The sequence below is a fragment of the Orycteropus afer genome, unplaced genomic scaffold (genome assembly GCF_000298275.1).
Source record: "Orycteropus afer afer isolate SDZICR_OR568_19922 unplaced genomic scaffold, OryAfe1.0 scaffold00250, whole genome shotgun sequence".
NCBI classification, from domain to species: domain Eukaryota; kingdom Metazoa; phylum Chordata; class Mammalia; order Tubulidentata; family Orycteropodidae; genus Orycteropus; species Orycteropus afer.
In genome coordinates, this window is record NW_006921837.1 from 4,607,398 (window position 1) to 4,614,452 (window position 7,055).

Genomic DNA, 7,055 nt, shown 5'->3' on the forward strand with positions numbered 1-7,055 from the left:
TTCCAGACCCAAAGGGCAGCTAGGGGCTATAGTCTCAGGGGTTCCACCAGGCTCTATCAGACCAGCAAACCTGGTGTCTCCTTTTTTTTTTCCAAATGCTTTTGAGTTTTGTTCTACATTGTTCTCCCTCTCTATCCAGGGTCTCCTACATAGATTCCCCTCCAAGTGGTTCACATTGGTAGCCAGGCACCATCTAGTTCTTCTGGTCTCATAGTCATATAGGCTGAGGATCGCATGGTGTACCAGTTGCTAGGACTAATGTTTTCCATGAATCTTTGGTTTTCTTCATTCTTCTTTGCTCTGGGTAAGGAGAGACCCATCATTGCATCTAGATGGCTGCTTGCAAGCTTTTAAGATCCCAGTCATTACTCACCAAAGTAGGAGATGGGACAAGTTTTGTGTAGTATGTTAAGCCAATTGAACTTGACGTCCCCTGCAACTATGGTCCCGAGCCCACAGGTTCAACTACTCAGTCCCTCTGGGTAGCTGGCTGTGACCAAGAAGTGACTACAACCTTGTCCCTTGTCAGCTCTGCTATATACATAGAAATTCTTACAGAACATACAAATACACTTGAAACATTGTCTGCAAACCCTATATATGGTCTTGGGCACACTCTCTCCTGCACAAACATAACTAATAGTTCAGCCTGTCCAGCCATCTATCTACTCATATGTCCATGTTTGCCTTCACTGACAATGCAGTATTGTATGTGCAAAAGGGGTCATCTTTGTTATCTGTACCTCCCTTGTACCTCTCTATGTCTTCCTCTTCCTCAGTGCCACCAGGTTGATCACTCACATTTGGTACATTGCTTTTCTCTTCACCCAAATCAGTACTTACCTCTGCCAATCTAACAGTGTTCCTTCCCCTCCCCTCCCACCTCTGGTAACCAACAAAGAAAATTTCCTTCCATATAGAAACCTTTCCTTAACTTTTTATAGTAATGGAATAATATAAAATTTGTCCTCTGTGATTGACTTACTTTATTCAGCATAATGTCCTCCAAGTTCATTGACATTATATGGTGGTTTACAGATTCTAGGTTATTCTTTAGGGTTGCATAGTATTCCATTGTGTGCATGTATCATAGTTTGGTTATCCATTCTTCAGTTGATGGACACCTAGGTTGTTTCCATATTTTGGCTAATGTAAATAGCACTGTGACGAACATGAGTGTGCATATATCTGTTCCCGCCCTGGCTCTCACTTCTTTAGGATATGTACCTAGTAATGGAATGGCTGGATCAAATGGTATTTCTAATTCCAACTTTTGAAGGAATCTCCATACTGCTTTCTACAGCGGTTGTATCATTTGACAGTCACAAGCAGTGTATGAGAGTCCCAATCTCTTTGCATCCTCACCAGCATTTGTTACTTTCTGTTTTGTTGAACTTTGCAACTAGTGCAAAGTTCAACAAGACAGTTGAACAAGACAGTTCTTCTGGTCTCGGTTGAAGCTTGAGTGGCCAGACTTTGTCTCACCTACTTTGGTCATGTTGTCAGAAGGAACCATTCCCTGGAGAAGGGTATCATGCTTGGTAAAGTGGAGGGTCAATGAAGAAACGGAAGACCTTCAATGATATGGATAGACACAGTGGCTGCAAATGGGCTCAGGTATAGCCAGGATCGTGAGGCTGGCACAAGACTGAGCAATGTTTCATTCTGCTGTACATAGGGTTGCTGTGAGTCGGAGATGACTCAATGGAACCCAACAACAACAAGATAGCCTATGTCTAGCTTATATATATATTCCCACCCTTGTTCATACTGAGTATCTGTGCATCTACTTGTAATTTATTGTTATTACTGTTACAGGAAGGTTGTGTTCCCTAGGGTTTTTATTGATTTTTGTTGAAAATAGGTTGCCAGGTTTTCCCTCCAAGGTGCCACTGGATGGACTCGACCTTCCAGCATTTTGGTTAGCAGCTGAATACTGGGGAAATCCTGTTTGTACCACCAAGTCTGAGTATGGAGATGGCCTTGTCTATGACCTGAAGTTGTCTGTGTGGATCTAACACTCTGTCAGACCTGGGGCCCTCTAATAAAAACTGTGTCCTGTCCTTAGCTTCACATGTCACTGACCACTCATTAGAACATACGTCAGGGGGTTTTGTCTTGTTTTCTTTTGTATTCTCACCGCTTAGAACAGTGCCTGGCACACACTAGTGTCATAATAAATTTTTGTTCAACATTGTTGAATAGCTGATATTCTGCAATTAAAGCAAATTTCTAGGGATGCATTCATGGCTAGTAGTTTTGGCAGTGGGATGAGGGCTGGGGTGTTGGTGTTTGAAGTGATATTTCTAATATCAAGCCTTTTGGAGGAAGTGGTAAAGATTTTTCCTTCTGAAGTCACCGTGCTTGAAGCTCTGATACTCAAGATGCTGATGATTAGGTGCTGGTTGAAGGGGAAGGTGCTACAGAGGATTTAGTAGTCATGTGGTACAAGGATGAAAAGGGATGGGGTAAGGAACAGGTAGGTTAACTATGGGCAACTTAAATATGATCAAATAAAATTAAATTTTTAGGACCAGCCTTGAACATTGCAAACTTGCATGCCCAAGAAGAATGCTTTTAGGGTCCTCAAATATCTTCCTGACCTGAATTTTATGAAGACAACTATTGTAGACTGTTAGTAGAATGTTAAGTTCTGAATTATTGTTTGTGATTTTATTCTAGAAAACAAGGAAGTTGGCACATTATAGGAATGTTTACTTGAAACATCCCCCTTGTATTGGAGAAGTAGATCAGAGGTTCTAGCAGCAGTGTTAGTTACTTCTGAACCTTAATCTGAGAACATTCCATCTCAGAGGCTGATATGATGGGGCAAGTTAGCCTCTTTGACCAGGAGCAGAGCACACCCTCATAACCAGCAGGACAAAGTCATCCCTGACCATCATCGATCACTCATGTCACAGACAGCTCATTGTCATATCCCACTGTCATATATACAGACAAAAGTAAAACGTCTTCTGTTTCTCTAGACTATGGAGTTTTAAGAATTTGCAGTGTGGTAATGAGCAAGGCACATGAAATGGTTAAACACCTTGCCTTTTGGTATATGTGAGTGGCTGGGTATTGTGATGAGAATGACAATTGATGTATAGCCATATAGAATCTGTTAACATTGATGCTGACACAAGGCACTGATAAAAGAGAAAAAACTTTGGGCTACATACAGATACTATTGCAAAGAACAACTGATTTTTGATAAGGATGCCTGGATTCTAGTCCTGCCTTCACTTCTAATTGTGTAACTTGAAGACTAATGTAACAAACCTTTTAAACTCTAAACTCAATGCTGTCGAGTCAGTTGCGACCCATAGTGACCCCTCCTTGGGTTTCCAAGGCAGTATCTCTGTGGAAGTAGATTGCCCAGTCTTCCTTCTGAGGAGTGGCTGATGGGTTTAGGAGTCTTAATTTTCTCTTATATAATAAGGAGTTGATCTAAATCAGGGGTCCCAAGTTTCAGGGACAGTCAAGTCTGTAAATGAATGAAGTGGCTCAATTTCAGACAGGAGTAGTGGGGGTTATACGGAACTGGACTCAGTTTTGGCTCAATGCTGTGGCTTGAATGAGAGAAGCTGGAAATCTGGACTATTTTATCTAATGAGTTTCAAGGTGCTAGAATTCTCTATTAGCAGGTTAGGTTCAAATTTCCGGCTGTGATCCCTGATTGCCTCTTTATTCTGTGGTGGCTGTGAGAATAGGCCTTGCTGTCCTTCAACTACAGGGAACATAATTGACCAAGGCTTCCAGCTAGTGTTAAAATATCCATCACTGCATTTGCACTGAGGCCATTCTTCCCATGGGCTGCACCCAGCCAGTGACCAAGAGTGGCAGGTATACTAAGGCAGGTCTGTTCCTGGAAGACAATCTCATGGCCAGTCTTGGCTCAAGGACTCCCATTGACTTTGCCAAACCTGTCTTAGACTACATAGCTATCTTGATACTTCTAACCAATCTTCCTTCTTTTCTTCAGTTGCGGTCTGACTTGCACTGAGGTCTTATCAGCTCCCCCCATGTTTTCTCATAGGCATTTCCTCTAATAAAATCCTTGCATGGTTAATCCCGTCTTATTGTCAACTTCTCAAGAATCACTAACATGATTCTCATTCTCCACCATCCCCAGCCTCTCACTTTATATACCAGCAGCACACATGTCTGTAGTTTCCTGTGTGTGTGAAACTTTATCTACCTCTGTGCCTTAGTTCTTGCTGTTCCCTTTACTTGGAATTACTATGTTTTGCTCTTCTACTCTGTTTTGGTTACTTCATGCTACTCTAACAGAAATAACATGGGTGGATGGCTTTAACTAACTGTTTAGGAGGCTAGAAATCCAAGTTCAAAGTGCCAGCCCTAGGGGCTGACTGAAAGTCCCCGGACCTTGGGCTTCAGTCGCTGGCTCTTGTTCCTGGCCCACTGGAGCTAGAGGTGTCTCTTCACTCAGGCAGCTGCTGGCTGCTGAGGCTAACAAGCCAAGGTCAACAAATAAAGTGGCACAGTCCCAATATTACCAAACAACATGACAGACAACTAGTTCAAATCCAGACACAGTCCTAGGATAGGCAGGAAAATGTGGCATGCTGTTAAATGAAGACTTGGCTACTTGCAGGGTCCAAGCATGCCAAAAAGCTGCAGAAACCTTTCTCAAAGCTGCTGCTTACATCCTGGGAGCAGACTACATCCCTAAAGCAGCTTCTCAGCTCCTCAGAGTAGATTCCACCATGGAGTTGATGACCAGTCTCATCACGGGGAAAATCCAGTTGCCCAGCCACTCAAAACCAGGCTCAGCCAAGTTGACACATAACTTTAACTATGGCATTTCTTGAGTTCAGCTTTCTCGAGGAAGCCTTCTTTGTCACCCTGTTGTTGTTGTTGTCATGTGCCATCAAGTCAAACCCGACTCATAGCGACCCCTCCTTGGGTTTCCAAGGCATTATCACTACAGAAGTAGGATTGCCCAACCTTCCTTCTGAGGAATGGCTGGTGAGTTTGAACCATCAGCCGTCTGGTTAGCAGGCAAGTGTCTTAGCCACTACGCTACCAGAGCTCCCTTTTTGTCACCCTAGTTGGCAGAATTCTATTGGACTGAATACTTAGACATTGGTTCTTTTCCTTCCGTTACTTTCATAGTATTCTGTGCATAAATCTGTCATGTAATTTACCATATGTATTGATTTCCTGTGACTCCTGTGACCAACTATTACAAATAGATTTAAAACAACAGAAATTTACTCTCATTTTTTGGGGCTGCAATTCTGAAATCTAGGTGTTGGCAGGATGTCGTGCTGCTTCTGAAGGCTCTAGAGGAGGCTGCGTTTCATGTCTTTCTGTTAACATCAAGTACTTGCCAGTGATCCTTGGTGTTTATGAGGTTTGTAGGTAGTTATTCCAGTCTCTGCCTCCATCTTTAGGTGGCCATTCCTTTTGTATTATCTGTGTCTCTTCTCTCCTTAAAAAGACACAAGCCGTTGGATTTAGGGCTCATCCCAATCCAGTATGATCTTATCTAATTATATCAGCAAAGGCCTTATTAAAAAAAAAAAAATCACATTCTGAGGTTCTGAGTGGAATTACTTTTGGGGGGACACTATTCAATCCAGTGTACCATGAAGTAATTACTGAGTTTTGTCTTCTCTCATGAGATTGTGATTATAGGGACTTAATACTTACTTGTTCATTAATGTGTTTTTTAATGCATTTTATTGAAATATAATTTATGTACAGTGAAATACACAAAACTAAAGTGACATGGGTCAATGCATTTTTTTTTTTCTTTTTGTGCAGTATACCCTCCCCTCCCCTCCCACCCCTGGCAACCAACAAAGAAAGTTTCTCTCCATATATAAACCTTTCCTTGACCCTCCACAACAACAAACTAATACTATGTTTGTCCTTCTGTGATTGACTTATTTCACTCAGCATAATGTCCTCCAAGTTCATCCACATTATGCGGTGTTTTGCAGACTCTACATTATTATTTAGTGCTGCATAGCATTCCATTATGTGTACGTACCATAGTTTGGTCATTTACTCTTCCGCTGATGGGCACTGTCGTGGTTATGTTTGTATGTCAACTTGGCGGGGCCTGGTTGAGTGGCTGGGCAGCTGGATGTAGTATTCCCCATGATGAGACTGGTAATCAACTCCATGGTGAAATCTACTGGGAGCAGCTGGGTAGCTGTCTTTGGGATGTGGTCTGCTTCCTGTATTTAAGGAGAAGCCTTGGGAATGGTCTACAGCCTATGAGACACTTGGACCCTGCATGTAGCCGTGTCGTTGCTCAGTAGCCTGCCATGCTCTGTCAACCTTGGGACTTAACAGTGGACTTAAGCTAATGGCCTGCTGTGTGGTCTGGTAACATTGGGACTGTGCCTTTTTACTTGTCAACCTTGGGGCTTCCAGCCTCAGCAGCCAGCAGCTGTTTGAGTGAAGAAACGCCTCTAGCTCCAGTGGGTCAGGAGCAGGAGGCAGAGCTGGACCCCAAGGTTGAGGGGCTTTCACCCAGCTCCTAGAGCCTGGTATTTTGAACTTGGACTTAAAGCCTCCAAATTGTAAGAATAAACTCCTGTTTGTTAAGGCTATCCCGTTTGTGGTATTTCTTGTCAGAGCAGCACTAGGTAACCAGAACAGGCACGTAGGTTGTTTCCATCTTTTTGCTGTTGTAAATAGTGCTGTGATGAACATGAACATGCGTATATCTGTTCCTGTCCTGGCTTTCATCACTCTAGGATATATACCTAGTAATGAGATTGCTGGGTCAAATGGTGTCTCCAGTTCCAGCTTTGTAAGGAATTGTCATACTGTTTTCCACAGTGGTTGTATCACTTCACAGTCCCACCAGAAATGTACGAGAGTCCCAATCTCTCCACATCCTCACCAGCATTTGTTATTTTCTGTTTTGTTGAACCTTGCCATCAGTGCTGGGGTGAGACGGTATCTCATTGTTTTGATTTGCATCTCTCTGATGTCCAATGATCGTGAGCATCTCTTCATGTATTAGTTGGCCACCTGAATATCCTCCTTGGTGAAGTGTCTATTCATATCTT

At 42.7% G+C, this 7,055-nt stretch overlaps 1 protein-coding gene across 1 annotated transcript in view; it reads left to right on the top strand.

Moving 5' to 3' along the window:
* The window catches only part of ULK4 (unc-51 like kinase 4), a gene marked incomplete at its 3' end in the record, with an annotated part of 718,552 nt that overhangs the window by 17,838 nt on the left and 693,659 nt on the right, over positions 1–7,055 (top strand). The window lies entirely within an intron of this gene.